This window comes from Lepidochelys olivacea (assembly GCF_965140295.1).
Source record: "Lepidochelys olivacea isolate rLepOli2 genome assembly, chromosome: 1".
Classification (NCBI taxonomy): Eukaryota; Metazoa; Chordata; order Testudines; family Cheloniidae; genus Lepidochelys; species Lepidochelys olivacea.
This window is the reverse complement of record NC_140411.1, coordinates 52,857,844-52,876,703: the sequence shown is the minus strand read 5'-3', so window position 1 is coordinate 52,876,703 and position 18,860 is coordinate 52,857,844. Positions and strand designations below refer to the sequence as shown.

The 18,860-nt window shown below is 43.9% G+C and overlaps 1 protein-coding gene across 4 annotated transcripts in view; it reads left to right on the top strand.

Annotated features, from left to right (window-relative positions):
* The window catches only part of DCLK1 (doublecortin like kinase 1), a 333,830-nt gene that overhangs the window by 131,873 nt on the left and 183,097 nt on the right, over positions 1-18,860 (top strand). The window lies entirely within an intron of this gene.

Below are 18,860 nucleotides of genomic sequence, written 5' to 3'. Positions count from 1 at the left end.
ATGGGGGTATGACGTCCATATAATGGCTATATTCAGGTGTGGAGTATAATGAGCGGATACGATGATGGGGATGGATCTACCCTCATTTGGTGGGATTTAATGTTCAGTGAGTTTATGGTTCCAGTTCATACGGTCCAGTGGAAAAAGCCTCTCGGTCCCTTTCCCATAGTTGATGGCCTGGTGCCGCAGATCAGGTTTAGGGACCAAATGGCTAGGCAGCAGTTCTGCAGAGAAGGACCTAGGCTTGACAGTAGACAGTGGATGAGAAGCTGGATATGAGTCAACAGTGTGCCCTTGTTGCCAAGAAGGCCAATGGCATTTTGGGGTGTATAAGTAGGGGCATTGCCAGCAGATCGAGGGACTTGATCATTCCCTTCTATTCGACATTGGTGAGGCCTCATCTGGAGTACTGTGTCCAGTTTTGGGCCCCACGCTACAAGAAGGATGTGGAAAAATTGGAGAGAGTCCAGCGAAGGGCAACAAAAATGATTAGGGGTCTGGAACACATGACTTATGAGGAGAGGCTGAGGGAACTGGGATTGTTTAGTCTATGGAAGAGAAGAATGAGGGGTGATTTGATAGCTGCTTTTAACTACCTGAAAGGTGGATCCAAAGAGGATGGATCTAGACTATTCTCAGTGATAGCAGATGACAGGACAATGAGTAATGGTCTCAAGTTCCAGTGGGGGAGATTTAGGTTGGATATTAAGAAAAACTTTTTCCCTAGGAGGGTGGTGAAGCACTGGAATGCGTTACCTAGGGAGGTGGTGGAATCCCCTTCCTTAGAAGTTTTTAAGGTCAGGCTTGACAAAGCCCTGGCTGGGATGATTTAGTTGGGGATTGGTCCTGCTCTGGGCAGGGGGTTGGACTAGATGACCTCCAGAGGTCCCTTCCAACTCTGATATTCTATGATTCTATGCACGATGTCTTACCGGCTCACACCTCCTGGTACTGTCGGTTGCCGGTGATGTGTTCAATGTAGATGTCCCTGGACCATCGGATGGTGTCCGAGAGCATGAGGCACCGCATGAGCCGTGCATAGCTTCGACTGATCCCACAGTTCCGCAGCACACACTCGTTTTAGGGGTCCCAAGCACCCAGGGCTCCGACGATCAGGGCATCCATCTGCACCTCGTAGCCCTTCGCTATCAGAGTGTTGGCCAGGGGGGCGTATTTTCCCAGCTTACGAGCTCGGGCTTCGCGGAAGGCTGGGGTCCTGTTCTCGAAGGAGACCGTGATGTTGACGAGGATGATCTTTTTCTGGGCCTCGTCGGTGACTACCACATCGGGTTGCAGCTGGCTGTCAGTACTGGGGATGGCGCAGTTTATGGCAACCTCCCCTAGGCGCGGTGCGATGGCTTTCACGAGGCGGTTCTGGATGGCATTGTGGTGCAGCTACCAGGCTCTGGAGTGGGGCTTGCAGCTGCACAGGATGTGGGGCAGGGTCTCGTTGGAGTAGCCGCACTTCCTGCAACGCTTGTCTCGGTTCCCGTGGCGGATGCCTCCGTTGAGCAGGACGCAGTTGAGCCGGGCGCGGTGGATGAACCACCAGTCGGTGAAACTGATGAAGCCGCCCCTGGTAAGGAAGTGGTTGCTGGTGTCCCACTTGCTGGTCAGTTCGAAGGCTTTACCCTGATCTGGTTTACGCTTCATGGCTTCCATGTACAGCGAGTGGATGGCTGCCTTCAGGGTCATTCGCCAGCATGCCCCGGGCGCTCGGGGTGACGATGGTGTTGTCCTCAGACCTGATCTGCGGCACCAGGACTCCTGGCGCTCCTCGCACCACTCCTAGCGGCAGCCGATGCACTTCCCAACCTTTACCTGAATTTATCCCTAAGGCTATTTACCTTCTCCTACTTCACATCTCTTTTCAAGACCCCCACATCTACTATTAAGTCTGTAGAAATCATCTGATTAATGATGGTCAGATCGAGGGGCATTTGTAGATATTTGGCATTTCTCTCGGAAGTGAGAGAGAGATATACCAACTAAATGTACAGATGAATATAAAACTTGTATATGTTCATATCCCTCTCCCCCACTCTGTCCCTTGTTTTTTATTATTTGCAGGATCAGGTCCCTACGTGCAGTAACACAATGCACCTACACAAAGCCCAGTTGATGTCTGTGAGGTACATTATTGCATGTTGTAACTTGCAGGACTGAGACCTAAAACTGTAAACTGTTCAAAGCAGGACCTGTGTTATCTTATGTGTTTGTATGGTGCCCGATAATGATCCGTAATCCTGATTTGGACCTCTAGGTGCTATTATAATATAAATAATAGACAATGTGAAAGCAAAATGACAGTACTGACTAAATGACATTTAGGTCATGGGTCTGTCAGGTCAGGCCTTTGAATTTCTCAAGTCAGATAAGAAATGTTTTTAAAATACAGATTTCACCCCCCCACAAGTTTATTCAAAATCAAAACATGTCTTTGTGCAGGTTTTAACTCTTTTTTTAATTGGTTGTGAACGTTTTCATTGTGTTTACTTGGTTTAAGATTAATAAAGCTTGTATTGACAAGAAAAAATCACTCTAGTCAAGTAGCAGTTGGTATTTTAACTGTTTTTTATATAGTTATTTTCATGTTGGAATATGAAAATAATCTAAAAGCTACGTGGGAAAACAGTTCAGAAGTTACTTAAATATACCAGCTTTGACCAGATATTTATATATTTTAACAAATCAAATGCACATCCCCTCCCCCAGAGTAGTAATGAAAATGTACCTGTCGACTGTAAAGAATGCTGATATGAATTCTCTATAGACTCCTGGGGGTCGGGGGTAGCTCCAGGGAGAGTGTTTGTTTTCTATTGGAAACTGCCAAGCTACCTTTTAAATCATAGTCTTAAAGCACTGAATAAAGCAATTCTTCTTCTTTTTCGAGTCTGTCATCATGGATGCTCCACCATAGTGTGCGCATGGTCTTGTCTGGAGATTTGAATCAGCAGTATCAGTGGGTCCTCACCTGCGCGCTGCACAACCTCGTACTCCAGAACGAGGGTAAACAGAGAGGAGCAGAACTGCTACCACCCCCGTTCCTTCTTATCTGCCTGCAGTTTGAGGCAGAGCAATTGTGGTATCTGCTCCTTCATGGGTACTTTTCTCCTATTGCTTTATTTACTTAATTCTGTTGCAGTATTTGGTTTTTGTTTTCATATTTGGTTTTCTTTTAATTTTTCATGTTTGTACTCAAGGGGTGTTCTTCCCCCATCCCACCCCCAATTCATTGGCCTTACTCAGCAGCTTAACTTCTGAGTTATGACAGAAGCCCCAGGATTTATATTCTGCCAGACATGCAATAGATTTTTGTGCCAGAGCAACAGGCATTCTAGTTATCGTGGGTGTCTTGGGTAGTCTCTTGTACTGTCCAAGTGCAAAGTTTGCATGGAATTTAAAAGAAGGTGTTTCAAAGAAAGAGCTAAGATTGAAGTTCCTCCTCTTAGAGCACCCCTTAAGGTCTGTGAGGTCCAAGTTGTGTCCCCTTCCCCCCCACAATCCCCCTAGGGTACTTCAGTGGTAACAGAGGCTGCTTGTGAGATGAAATACTGTAAGAAAAGAGCCTCTTTCTCATTAAAGGATCAGGCAGGTCACCTCTTAGAATTGATACCTCGTGTCCCATGTGAGTACTTCCTAAGCTCTAACAGACATTGGCACTGAGACTCAATACAACATAAACAGACATCCAATCCAGATGAGCCTACCAGTAAGCAGCACTCCAAGGCTTCTTCTCCAGCACCATCCAGTGATCGAGACTGATCTAAATCTAGACTCAAGAAAGCCCAGTGCACTGGTACAGACATCCTCTTGGAGCCACATGGAGTCCTTCCAAGCCTCTGCTCGCTCTCTGGTACCATCATCTTTGGCTTCTGGTACTGACCCGTCCCCCAGTTCCTCCGGCACCTTCTCAGTCCCTGGTACTGACCCCAGTACTGGTATTTAGAGCCCCACCTTTCAGCTCAGTGGATGACACCTCAAACTCTGAGATTTTGGCATAGGCTCTTCTCTACCTTACCACCTTATGGCCCTTTATGTATACCATGAGAAGGACTTACCAAAAGATGCCCACGCTTCTCTGAACATGATTATCTCTGTGAACCCTTCCTCTACCTATCCCCACAGCAGGCCTGTTGGAATCTCTGGACCTTCTCTGGGGAACAATTCTATAGAGCACCTGTCCTGAAGAGGCTGCTGTTGGACTGCTCCAGTGAGTAGTCGCAACTGCAGTACTAGTGGTTGTTGCAGTACTGCATGTCTCCCTGGCGTGGGAGGAAGTTCAGGAGGAGCCACAGTTTCCCCTGGAACAGGAGACGCCTTCATCTCCCATGTCGTTCTCCTTTCCTAATGAGGCAGTGCTGCCGTCACCATTACCCTTCTATGCAGACTATATTATGACCTTTCAGGACCTAATGAAGTGACTTGCAGAATCTTTTCAAATCTCTACAGAGGAGACACAAGGGTCTCAGCACTCTATTGTGGACATTCTGCACACAATGGGTTTAATTCTGAATCTTTACCAGTAAACCAGACTCTTATAGTTTTCTTTTTCCCTCTCTGGGGGAAGTGGGGTAGTGGAAAAGAATGCACAATAAGTTGTGTGGTCACAGAGAGATCTTCTTTCTTTGAATACTTTGTGCTAGTATCTTCTGAACCTAAAATGAGTAGTATATTTTTAAAAAAAAAATAGTGCAGTAATTCCTTTAAAACTTGTATGACACTTTTTTTCCATTGTTTTTTAATATAGAAATTAAACAGTTACTAAAAAGCTGGAGAAATGTTTGGTAGTGCTCAGATCTCCGTTTTTGTTGAAAACTTAGCCATTATTTCAGTCTTCATAGGAATAACTTGAAACAGTCCGCATACCTATTACTTCACTCCAAATTCTATATATGGTGAACCTACTGAGTTGGTATTTTAAATAACCATCTGTAGGCAGGTGACTTATTCTAAAACAACATATTTTAATGTGTTTCAGTACCCTTGTGTAAATGTGTATATCTAAAACAAAACATAGTCTTTAGGATTATCTAGGATCCTAAAACTTTTGTTATCTAGTCTACACAATACCAGCTTGTCTGAGGTAAGGCCATACTCTGCAAAGAAGCCATGCACAAACACTGCATAGACTGAAAACAAAACTAGTCTCTTTTTTTCTATTTACAGATCAGACTGGATTTTTATTTATTTATTTATTAATTTAAGGAAAGGGTTTCTCTTTGAAGTTTGGCACTAGCCCTAGTTTCATCAGTTTCAGTGATTCAGCAAAGTGAGAGGGGCTTACGTTGCTTCTTCAGTGATGGTTAAAACCTAGTTGCGAGTTTGGCTTCTTAAAGCTTCCAGTGACCTTTAAAAAATAAATAATTTTAAACTGGGAGTGGGAGGGTTTGAAGGAGAGGAAGTCTTTCCTTTGAAGTCTACCTCCAAAATTCATTGACACTTTGATGTAAGGGAGAGTGAGGTAGTTACACTATGCAGTCCAGAATGATCCAGGACCGTGCAGTTGTTTCTGCTCTTCCCTTTTTTAAAGAGGAGAAGGAAAGGTTCTAGGGAGGACTGGTAGAGGAAGGAAATGGGCATAGAAATAGGATTTTCTTTTGAAACCTATGCTGGAACTATTCATGATATTTAAAGATATAGCCCTCTTTTTTAAGGCACAATTAATATCACCCAAAACCTGTTGTTTTAAGTAAACTTTTTTTTTTGCCTCGTACAGTCAGGAAGATTTTTTGTGTGTGTTTGTTTTTTTTTTAAGTTCAGAAAGCCCATGTAGTACTGAGAAGAACAAGAATGTAAATCCAATTTGATTATGGCACTACATATTGGGTGTTAAAGACCATTAAGACTGGCTTTGTTGCAAATATTTGTCATTTTAATAGACAGCATGGCCAAAAAACAGATTTCTCTGCACATCAAAATCAGGAGTTCCTCCAAGTCTCACTTAAATGATTCAGAGGAGTGACTAAACAAAGTCTTCCAATTAGCTTGATCTATATGATGAGATGCATAATCAAGAGGTACTCCTGGTTGTGAATGTAGAGAAAAAAATTTTGGTTTGAGTCTCCAGGGTGACTTTAAAAGTCTTGAATTGTGCAGGATAAGAGTGGTTTTGGTGTTAAAACTCCAAGATAGACAGATATGAATTGCATTGGTGTTTAGCAACAAAAGGGGCTGTGGATTTGTGCCCTTCCAGAAATAAGGAAACTGGTGTTAATAGAATTGTGTTAAGGACATAATAATTATATAATAGACAGTATGCAATGTGTCTCTTGCAACTTTTATTCCTTCCTGTATGAACTTACAAGGAATCAACAGATTTAGATCTGTGGAAAAAGGTTCAAAACCATTGTTTATAGGTTTTTTTAAATAATCTCCTGATATTTTAACAGGAGCATTTAATACCCTACTAATTATTCATTCATGTAGGCAGACTAAGAATGTATGAAGTCCTACCCATTATGAGGGATATATAGAAGAAATCAGAGTAATCTAAAAAGGGGTTACTATCACAATATATATGCAAAATATATCTATGAAATCTCTCCATGAATTGTTTCCCTTAATGGATGATTTATTTTATTTTTTTATTTATCTTTTTTAGAGCTGGCGGAAGGTGCTAGATTGACAGCCAACCTGGCCCTGTTCAGCAGCACTAAATGAACTAAAATTTTGAGATAAATAAAGCCATTCATAAAGCAATGATGCTATTCTTGTTTAGATAGGGGTTCTTTACATATCCATCCTCTCCTGTGTGCAGTTTCCATTTGTGTCTTTTTTGAAGATAACATCTGGAGGATGATTTCAGTATTGCAGGAGTACTAGCTAGCACTGCTATATTTAACATCCTTCACTCCCACTGTAAAACTCCCTGATTATTTTAGAAGTTATAACTCATTCTGACATGAAGACTGACCTTCAAGAGCTCAGAGCCTAGAGTATCTTATTTTTTTTTAAAAAAAAAGCATCCATTTTTGTACCCTCTTAATATAAATGTTGAATGAGTGTCTTATGACGACTTTCATTCTTTTGCACCTTTGTAACTTCAAAATGAAGTTCAGCCCAAAATCTGGTCTACCTTCAGGTTTTTAAAATAAGGTAGCTAGTAGTGACCTCCTATATTTAGGATGCTTGACAATTTCCATTGTAAAAGATTGTTTATTCTGAGAAGATGGGGTGGGAAGCTCTAACACCTTCATTGTTTGCAACAGGCTTTTGAAATTGGGACAGGTGAAATCCCTGGTGGAGAGCAAAATGCCTAGCCCTCCTCCCCATGATGTTCTGTTTTGGTTTTACTAAGATCAAACTCTTGTGCTGTTTGCATTCTCTTACATTACTCAGGAAAATTTTGGCAGACTACCAAAATGACTGGAGGTGAACATTCTGAGACCAGGCCATGCCACTGCTAAAGCAGCAGATGCTACAGTGGGAACTCCTGGGGACTGTCAGGGTAGCTGTGTTGGGGCTGGCAAGGGGCAGGGATGGAAAGAGGGGGGGGAGGTCCCCGTGACAACCCTCTGACACAGTATCTGTACTAGCAGCCTATCTTCCTGCCTGGGATAAACAGCCTTCTCCTGCTGCTAGCTTACTACAGTGTTCAAGATTCAGGGTTCAAGATCATAGTGCATGATGGGCACAGGGGTTGTTACAGTTATAATAGTTTGTTTAAATTAATTCAGTCAGTCTCCTCACATTTTTTCTGAAACAATTTTATGTAAGAGGTTGTTGTGACATTGTGAAACTTTGTTCACTTTCACCAGTGGAGCTTACAAATAGGGCCCATTTGTACGCCCAATTATTACAATAGCCCCAGTTGCTCCCAAGACTGTCAGGCACCTTTCCTCTGAGCTAGACTTGATGGCCAGCTGGCTCCCCTGGCTGTCAAATTCCTTCTGGACAGTTTCACTGAGTGAAATGAATAAATGAATCCACTCATGAGCACCGGTTCCTAGGCAACCACCAGCTTCCAAGTCCAGTGATGAATTCCTCTTTGGGAATCATAATGAGATCCATAATAGTTGCCTTGGGTTGGGTGCAATGCCTTTTGTGTTAGAAAATTATCACCTATAATTTTTAGTAACCCTAATTTACTGCTGGCTGCATGAGATCTCCAGCACCTCTCCCAAATGTGAAGAAAGTGAAAGTAAAAACATAGTCATTGTGAGATAGTAGAAGAGAACATTGTTCAGTCTAGTGGAAGGTAGAAAGACAAAATAGCAATTGAGAGGAGATCTGACTCTAAAATGATATCTGAAGATTCCGTTCTGGGGTGATTGGCAAGGCAGATAGGCCAGGGGGCAAATGTGGGCAATCTATGCTAAAGTGTTCCATGCACCTCAAAAGTACTGGCATTTGCAGTACTCTGAGTGGAGCAGTGTGAGTGGAAAAAGTGAAACCAAAATATAAAAAATGCTCAGATATACCTTTGGATAACTGTTCTGTGTTATTTGGCCATCTTGACAGATGAAAGGAGACACAGTAAAGTTGGACTGTCAGTAGTGCTTAGCAATAGAGTGGGAAAAGAATCTGATGCATGAGTGACAAACCTTCCCCTAGTGGCTACAGGTCCACTTGCCAGATGGAGATTGAAGCATGCTCTGCTTCCTAGCTTCCCTGCAGGCCTCAGCCTGGACTCTCTGCTGGCTCTCCCTGGTGACTACACCAGTCTTACCCTAGCCTCTTCAAATTGAATGATTGGGAGCAGGATATTCCCAGTTGTCAGTGGGAATGCTGGATTTCTTGAGGCCTTGCTTGACCTTGTTGCTATATCAGAGCTTTGGCCTTCCTCTGCGTCACAGGCAGTTCTTAAGTTGGGCCTACAGCAAAGCCTTCAGCAGATGATCTTGAGGCGTGTGCTCCACCTGTCCCAACCAGTGAAGCCCGCGAATGTCCAGCATAGTCTGCATAGACTGTTGGCTGGTTCTCTCAAGGATCTAGTTATTGATCCGTTGTTCCCAAGTAAGTCCAAAGATTTTTCTAAGACAGCAGAGGTGGAAACTGTTCAATAGCCAATCCTGCTTGGAGTACGTTACCCAGCTTTCACAACCGTAAAGAAGGATACTAAGGACACAAGCCTGATTAAACGAGACACATTTGAGTTCAGGGTTAGCAACGTGTTGCTCCAAAGATGTGGGGTAAGTTTGCAAAGGTAACAGAAGCTTTGCTGATTCTAGCATCAAGTTCCCTATCAGTGAGCTGGTAAGAATTGAGCCAAGATAGCAGAAGTGACACACGTTGTCCAGAGATTCATTATTGACATAGATTTTAGGTGGAATGTTGGTACCTTATGATATGACAACTCTTTTCTTGATACCAATTACCATGCCAAACTATTCTGTATCTATTGTGAATCACAGAACTTGAAGGGACCTCAAGAGGTCATATAGTCCAGTCCCCTGCACTCAAGGCAGGACTAAGTATTCTATAGAATATCTCACACTTCTAATTATTCATCACCCGCCTTGTTTATATCTGTGGCAATTAGAGAGTTAAGGTTGCCACTAAAATTGTTTGGAAACCAGAGTTAAGGTTGCAACCAGATTCCACAGTGAAGATCTAGCTGCTTCTTCCTCTGACTTTTCTGAAAAGTTGCTTTGGCCTGAAAATTGCCAGATAATTGTTTCTGGAAAGCGTGAAGAAAACTAACTAAATGTCATTTGAAATGTAGGTCACTTAGGGCTAGATCACAGCCATTCCACCAGCTCGTGCAACGAGGTATAAGGCATAAGGCACTCACTTGTGCCAGTACACCATGCCACCCCTTCCTGTGCCTAAAGGCAAGCAGGCTCTGAAGAGCTTGTAAATCTTCCCAACCAGCCCTCTAGCGCAGGTTGAAGGAATGGGGGAATGGGCAGAGCCCAATGCAGGAATGTCCGCAAGTACATTGAGAAGCATATGCTACTTCACATCATTTAATAAATGCAAGCTTTTAAAAGCTAGGGAATAAGTTGCTAAGGACATCATGAATCTTACACTATCAGCATAATAAACCATACGTGTTTCCTCATCTGTCAGTCAGGAAAGTGGCAATTAATTTAGAGAGGATTTTTCATTCCCACTCCCTTCTTCTCCAGCAGGCAGGAAGACTCTGCCCCCAGTTATCCTCATGCCTTTCATTGAGGCAGCTGCATCTGACATGGTCTCTGAGGTGACAATTTGTTTTCTAAACCTCTTGGAGCTCTAGGGCCCTATGGAGTAGAAGAAAGGAAGATTCCCTTCAAGAAGCTTGGGAGGAACGGCAAAATATACCTCTCCTGCCCTCTACTACCTGTACATCCTCTGCAGTGGATCTCCAGGCCACCTTATGCTGCAGTGTCACCGCGAGATCAGTTGGGAATGGGACCAGAAATGTGCTGACCTGGGAGTTTAGCCTGATTCAGCAGCTCTCTGCCAATACCCAAAATCAAGGCAGAGCAATCCTGGTGGATCAGGGCATCCAGAGAGTTACAGTAAATACATACTGGAAAGGGAAGTCCTAGGAGAGGAGCTTTATGAAACTGGGATACCCAGTCTCTTTCTGGCCCCTCTTTCTTCTGATTCAGGGAGATGATAACCTTGGTCAGCTGGGTGTTTGTGGTTTCAGGGCACGTTTTCTCTGCAGCAGTAACTTGGGTGAGTGGCACCCGGGTTGACCTAGCTCAGGTGCGAGCAGCCACATTACAAAGACTTGTGTCTAGTGCAGTTGCAATAAAGTAGTGTTGCACTTGCTCATGTGAGGCACTAAGACTACTGGGGTCATGTCTCACTGTTCTTAGCACTGCAGTAAGCTGAGCTGTTCTGATACGTTCACACTGAATTGTGGGAGAACATATTTGTCCTTCTGAGCACACGGGAGACGGGGTGGGAGTTGTGGAAAGAATTGGAGAACTGTCTGCATTCAAGTAGTTTAGCCTGGGCCCCTAGGATGGACCAGCTAGCTCAGGTGTAAAGCACCCCCACACTTGGGGGAGAGGTTTTTGTGAGTGGATGAGAGCCAGATGAGGGGCTCTGAGTTGTCTCTGCAGTGAAGACAAACCTTCAATGATTTCTCTGCTTGGCGAGCCCAAGGTGTGTGAACAGAATGAACATATCCTATTTCGATTTTATGCAGTTGTTAGTTGTTCTTACAAAATTCTGTAGTATCACAAATGTACAGGGACTCTTATAAGCGAAGACACTTGTCCTGCCCTGAAGCCCAAGAAAAAAAAATTAATGCAAGACACCACTTCAAGGGCTGAAGGATAAGGAGATTATTAATGAAGAGAAAGGAGAAGGAATTGTACCTGGCCTTGCTGGGCTAGGCTCACAAGCATCTTCCAGGCAAGCATACAAGCAGGGCCATACCCAGCTGCACAGGGAGAGAGATCCGCTCAGGAAAGATTCAGCCCCACTCCCTGTAAGGGGTACAAACCCAAAGGTTTAATGAAATTTTCCCCCTCCCTCAATGTGGAGGGAGATATGCACACCTCCCCATTAGATATTACATAAACTGGGTTATATTATAAACAAGAAATAAGTTTATTTCAAAGGGTGAATTTTAAGTGAATAGAAGAGATAACAGAACAAAGCAGATTACGGAGCAAATAAACCAAAGTATGCAAGCTAAGCTCAATATACTTAAGAAACAGGTTACACAATGTAAATTCTTACCCTCAATGTTATTTTAGGCAGGTTGCAAAGTTTCTGTGGTTCAGAGTTCCAGTTGCATTTTTTTTCATACTGGACCCCTCGGTTCATTCTGGACTCCCCCCGTCTTCTCTTCAGGTGGCTTTAGCTGTCTTTCTTCTTGGGCAGATAGACCATGGAGAGGTGTCCTATTTGCTTTCCTTCCCACCCTTAAATAGGATTTACATAAGGCAGGAATCCTTTGTTTCCCAAACTTGACCCCCCCCCCTTCCCTTCCAGTGGAAAGTTACAAGAAGTCCCAGGTAATGTTTAGTACGAGGCGCTACCCCATGTCTTGTGTAGCTGCAAGCCCCATTCGAGAGCTTGGCAGCTGCAACACAATGCCATCCAAGATTGCCTGGCCAGAGCCATCCCACCACTGTGGGAAAGGTTGCCATAAACTCCGCCTTCCCTGGAACTGACAGCCACCTGCGACCGGACATCGTTATCACCGAGGACCAGAAGAAGATCATCATGGTGGACTTCACAGTGCCGTTTGAGAACAGGACCTCGGCCTTCCACGATGCCCGAGTTCGAAAGGTAGAGAAATATGCCCCTCTGGCCAAAACCTTGACAGCTAAGGTTTACCAGGTCCAGACACACACACACTGATTGACATGCATCCGACGAAGTGGGTATTCACCCATGAAAGCTTATGCTCTAATACGTCTGTTAGTCTGTAAGGTGCCACAGGACACTGTGCCACTTTTACAGATCCAGACTAACATGGCTAGCTCTGTGATACTTGGCACTGATTGTAGGAGCCCTAGGCGCATAGAACCCCAGTAACGAGCGAGTGCTGAGAGAATGTGGAATCAGTCAACGCTACACTCAGCTGATGTTGCAACTAATCGTGTCAGATGCCATCAGGTGGTCGAGGGACATCTACATAGAACACATCACTGGACATCAGCAACACCAGGAGGGATGAGCTGGAGTGCCAATGAGAAGCACAGTCAGGAAAGTAACTGAAATACTTTCCTCGTGGATTGTATTTTCTAAATGGACAACCTACCTAATTCTCAATTACTGAGGGACAATCTCCACTCTTTGATATATTTTGCTTTCCAAAACCAAATCTCTGTACAACTTTTCATGAGTGATATACCCAAGTATTTGAATTCTAATATCTAAACTGTACTGTTAAATCTATCCACCTAAATTTGGGTTATTGCTGATTTATATACTCTATGTATCATATGACTTTTTTTTAAAAAAACTAACTTTGTATTTGTGGATAATCTAAGCACTATACCCAGATGTACAGACACTCTTTTCCCAACCTATGTATTATATAGTTTTTTAAAAAACTTTAGCTTTAATAAAATTTTTAAATCAGGTGACAAGACCACCTGATTCTGTAGTATCCATGAGTCAGTGGCAGTGGAGTGTCCGCAGGAAGGCCAAGCCTTTTCATAGTCCATTGACCTCACTAATGGGCCATCAGCCCTGTCTTGCTTTTTCATTGTTGTACCTGAAGTGTTAGCAGTGGGCGTCACCTAAAATAGCATAGTTGAAATACAGATACATAGTCAATATTCCTAACTTCAGATACAGAAATGATACATGCATACAAATTGGATAATCACATTCAGTAAATTATAACCTTTCCAATGATATCTTACAAGACCCATCTTGCATAAAGTATATCTCAGTTATGTCATAAGCATGTTTTCATAAAGAATATGTAGTGAAACGTCACAGAGGTGTCTTACAGAGGACTATGGAGAAGAGAATGGTATTTGGCATATGAAGATAGGAAAATGTTCCAGCTGTAAAGGAGTCCACCGAGTCAGTTTTAAAAATGTTAAATATACTACTCCTCCCCTTTTGTTCCAGATTCTTGCCCCATACTGCTTTCCCTTTCTTACCACCTGAAATCCTGAGAGTTTTTTATAGCTATTTTAGAACACATATCACAAGGCAAAAAGACCATTAAACATCTCTCTCTGTGTCCTAGTCATGCCCCTTCCCATCAGTCAAGTAACCTCCTCACTAATGACGTGGCTGGGAGGAGGGTGGGAAAGTGGACATGATAGATAGGCACTAACTCTGTGGGTTCTCCAGGGCTGGAGCACCCACAGAAAAATAATAGTGGGTGCTTAGCACCCACCGGTGGCCCAGTGATCAGCTCTTTCCCTGGCCTTAGAGCTCTTAGCACCTCCCATGCACCACGGATCAGCTGTTCAGTGGTGGGCAGTTGGCGTAGGGGGGAGAGGACAGAACGAGGGCGGGGAACATTCGGGAGAGGGGATGTAATGGGGTGGGAAGACGTGGGGCAGGGGCAGAGTTGGGGAGGGAAGAGGTAGGCGGGGGTAGTGTAGCTTGGGCTGTAGGGCTACAAAATTGCAGTGTAGGCAATCTGGCTCATACTGGAGCCTGGGCTTTGGGACCAAGTCAGTTGACCCGGGCCAGCTGCTGCTGTTTTATTGCAGTGTATGCGTACCCTCAGAGCTCTGAAGTACCTATGCAGTATATGAGCTGAAGACCTACTCCTAAGAAGATGGGGAGGTAGAACAGAAAATGCCCTTACTGTGTTTCCCCTCCCCTGCCTCCATTGCAGGCCTGTTCAGTGTGGACTGGCCTCCAGCAGCAACCTTTCTGCTTTACCTGGTGACACACAGCCACGCTGGGAAGGACATGGATCAAAAGTGGCACTATACCAGGTGCTTGCTCCATGCTTCAGCAGTTCTATCAGAGATGGAATGGGAGCAGCGCTGGAAGAGCAGGGCATCCCGGGAAACTTTGTGGACCCTGACTTGTGGGAGGTGGCCCAAGACTGGAGCCATATGGAGGTAGATGGCACCTAGCCCTTCAACCTTGTGCAGGGAGACCCCCAATGCAGGGGCTTTATTAGTTAAGCACTTTTAGCCAGCTTGAATCCACATTAGAGTGTGTTAGCAGTGGGCGTCACCTAAAATAGCATAGTTGAAATACAGATACATAGTCAATATTCCTAACTTCAGATACAGAAATGATACATGCATACAAATTGGATAATCACATTCAGTAAATTATAACCTTTCCAATGATATCTTACAAGACCCATCTTGCATAAAGTATATCTCAGTTATGTCATAAGCATGTTTTCATAAAGAATATGTAGTGAAACGTCACAACGCTAACACTCTCTCCCCAAGAAACTCCCAGTGGCCTCCTGCCCATTATCGGCAGATTTCTAAGCCACCGCCTCCATTGTTTCTAAGGATCTTTTCTCTGACCCCAAAGGCAAAATATCTATGTACTACACTCCTCTGTAGGAGGGTAAACTGAACCCAGACTTAGATCCAAATCTCTCTTGGTCTCCTCTTCAAAGGATCGCAGTAGACGCTCCAGAGAAATGGCCTTCCTTAGTCTCCCACATCACTAAATCTCTGATACTTTCTGCTCTGTTGGGGAAATCATCAGAGAATGAAACCCATATTCTCATTTTTCTTTAGCAGAGGGGCTCATGTAATTAAGTGCTTCCTGTGCATTCCATGATTCTTACAATGGCTGAGGTATGGCACTAGCCACTGCTTTTCAGACTTCCCTTAGTTGGGCTGGGTAGTATTCTATTTCCATCTACTCTTCCCCAAGCACCTATATTGTAATGTCGTGACTTGGTGTGGTGGTTTGTACTTATTATTCGGAGCACCACTCCCTTGTCCTGGTGTCTGGGTGTGGTGCCGCCATTGTCTTCAGCTCCTGGAACCTCCTGCAGGCTACCAGTCAGCCTGAGTGGCTCAGCCGTCCAGCCAGGTACCACAGTCCAAACCCCTTCTGTGGTGCAACAAACTCGCATAGAAAAAAAGTTCCTAGCTCTTCAGGATCGATTACAACTAAAATGGTTTCTTACCCGTCTAAATGATCGATTCCCTTTCTGCAGCTAACTCAGCAGGGTTCCTCCCACACTCCTGCCCTCAATTGCAGCCAAGAATGGGCCCTGGCTTCGCCTAGCTGTGGCCTAGTGATTCTTCCTCATTCTGCTAGCTCCAGCCAGGAACTGTCCTGCTAGCAGCAAGCAGCTCCTTTTATTTTGGCCTGCTGGGCCTTGATTGGCTGGTGCTGGTCCCCAGCCCTTCTAATTGCTGGAGGACCAGATCTCAATGGTTCCCAAAATTGTTGTTCCTGGGATGCATCTGTAGGCAAGCCTGGAGGTCTAATACTCACTGCTTTCTTTCTCTCAGAGAGCTATTTCCAGGGGCAGGGTGTAGTAGAGCAGCAGGGCATCCAGCAGAGGGCCACAAAGGCTTGGCATACCTCATCACACTTGGTTAGGAAAACTTTTGAGCTAGCAGTCTCTCAATTCATTACTTCCATCTGTTCTTCATGCGCCTCCAGAGCAGCTGTCCAAGATCCAAAGTCAACAAAGCGATAGTGCCCCACAATATTTTCCTTGGTCTACACTCTACAGGAACCTCTCTAGGAGCCTTGTCACAGAAAACTGCTTCAACAATATGGTCCACAGCTCCATCCACCTGGTAACTTACCACATGCATTGGAGGTACCATATTAACTCCTTGGGCTCCCCTAATTTTGTATTTCTTGCCAATCTTATATTTCACCAAAATCCCCAAAGATAAATGTCTGTCCTCCCATTAAATTCTTTACTGTACTACCTTGGTATTGGAATGCCATGGCTTCAATGTCAGCCATGTTTGTCTATTTCTTTCCTGACTTTTCCAGGTTTTACTACAATCAGAAGGAAATGGTAGGCTGTAATAATGGCAGGAGTTCAGCATGCTTATGTAACACACAATGAAAGTAGCTGCTGACTGGTTCAGTATCATGAAGTGTGCACATAGCTTCAAAATAGAAGCTATTGATAGAATAACTTGGTCTATTTTTAAATCATACCCTGAATTTCATTTTTCAGTAAGCAATGAATTCAAGGTACAGACCTAGATTGTGGTATATGTAGCTCTGTAGATGTTATGATTTTATTCTCTCTCTGTATCTTTCTCTCTCATGGAGATTTATGTTTGTTCATTCTTTCTTGCCTTCCTTTGTGTACGGAAATCATGACCTAGCTGAACAGTGATTGCCCAAGTCCATAAAATTTGTATGAGGAAGTGGAGCAGAACTGCTCTGCTCCTTCAAAAAGTGTTTTTTTTTAATTTAACTGTAAAATTCATAAGAAAATAGGTCAAGTTGTCCCTTGTTTAACCAAGCTTCACTTTCAAAGTCCTACCCCTATGACTAAGATCCAAGTGATCAACAGCTCAAGAAAATCTACCAAAAATAAGTGCCTCAGTTATAAAGATTTATTGCCTTCATCTCCCCTATTTGGTTTGAAACACTATTAAGCTATCTACATCGGTCTCTTTTTAGCTCACAGCTCCCCCCTCCTCTTCACCCCCACAGGCACCTCAGCAGACCAAGCCAAATCCTTGTTGGTAGCCTAGGTTAACTATCTCTTTAGCAGCTTCTATTGGTGAAGCAATAAGAATGCTCTGTGGTACGGAATAAATCAGTGAATCCTTTTACTGTCTAAGGAAAGTGTGGGAGGAATCTGTGCCATCGGTACAGGCTCCATTTCCAGGTGTCACACTGACAATGAGCAAAACCTGGGAGAATAGAGGAGGGAATACTAAATATAACTGCAGACAAGGCTGAAGCCCTGACAGTGCAAGACAGAGTGCCGCTGTAAGAAAGCGGACAGCAGGTCTGTCTTTGAACATCTCTTGTGAACTGATTGTGGATGCTGGAAAGAAACTGATGAGGAGGTGTGGCAGACAGAGAAAACGATGAGAGCATTTTTTTTTATGAAGGAAAACGCAGCACAAAGGAAATGAGATCATCCTAGCAGACTGTAGGCTCTGCATGTTGATCCTAAATGTTTAACACTTATCAGGAAACTGCAATCCCAAGATGATAAAATGACTTGAGCAGAATCAGCATCCTTTTTGTTCCTTTGCAGCATGACCATCTTATCCCTTATGTTAAGATGACTTGGCTTTGAATATGTGTAATTACTCATAATGCTCCTTTTCTTCCCACGGCCTCTGTCCTTCCCTTTCTCATTCCCCAGAGCTGCAAAGGATGACCACCCAGCACGATCATACTTGTGCCCCTGCACAATGGCACTTTTCCAGCAGTGCTGGTAATGGTTCTTGTGTCTCTCACTCTGCTCCTGCTGGTTATACTAGTGCTATCAGAAAGACACAGTTATACAGAAACACAGCTCCGATCATGCTGAGGGTGGGTTTGGAGGGGTCCTTTCCATCCCTAATTTAAACCCTAGGTTACCAGTATACACATTTAATATTTGTGTGGGGATAAGGAATGGGGGAGGAAGGGGGAAAGAAGGCCCATCCACAAGGCAGAAATTGAGGCTAAACAGTGGTAGGAAGAACTGAACCTCTAAACTGAACCCCTGAACTTTTTGATCAGATGTTTAGCTGAACCCTTTGATGTGATCTCCAGCTCTTGCTCTTGTTCTGTCTCTCATCCAGCTTCCTGTCTTTTGCCCAGCTCACTTTTGAGATCTGTTATCTTGGAGTATAATCAATTCACTTCCATATTTTCCCTTTTGATACCTTTCTTCTGCTATTGCTGTCAAAAGAGGATGGTCAGGCTCTCAGCAGGTCTCTAGTCTCTGTTAAAATGTGGCCAATGTTGGGTCGTCTTTAGGTGTAACAGTATCTATGAATGCATCACATGCTCAGAGAAAACCTGACCCAGACCATGCAGAAAAGGCAGTCACCTTGGAATATGAAGATAACCACATCTATCAATACAGGTTCCTGTGTTGATGTCCACTATAGTGTCTGAGCAGCTTGAGAGGAGTTGGGGTATTCGGTGCAGGATGGATGGGGAGTGAGGCATATGAAGGGTTTGTTGCAGTGGAGGAATGGCTGAAGTTTGTGAATATTCATTTTAAGAGCATTTGTCTAGGTTTTAGGGCTTTCTTGTTTTAACATAACCTTTAATTTTTCTGCCACTTTCTACCTCCTTGTCCCTCTCCTGTAGGATCTGTGACTTCATTTTATTAGTTGCTGAGAACGTGGTTAGAGTAAATCAAAAGGATCACCTCTATGCCAGACTGGTTGAGATTGGAGCTGAAGTCCCTTCGATATAAATGAGAAGGGGCTATTGTCAGGACATTCTTTCGGTGAGGACTCTGTGACACTGACATTTGCTACCCACCTTGGTCTGAAATAGCCCACAATCTGATGACTTCAGGGCATGCTGCAAAACTCCACCAATACCTAAGCATTTTAATACTGGAGTGG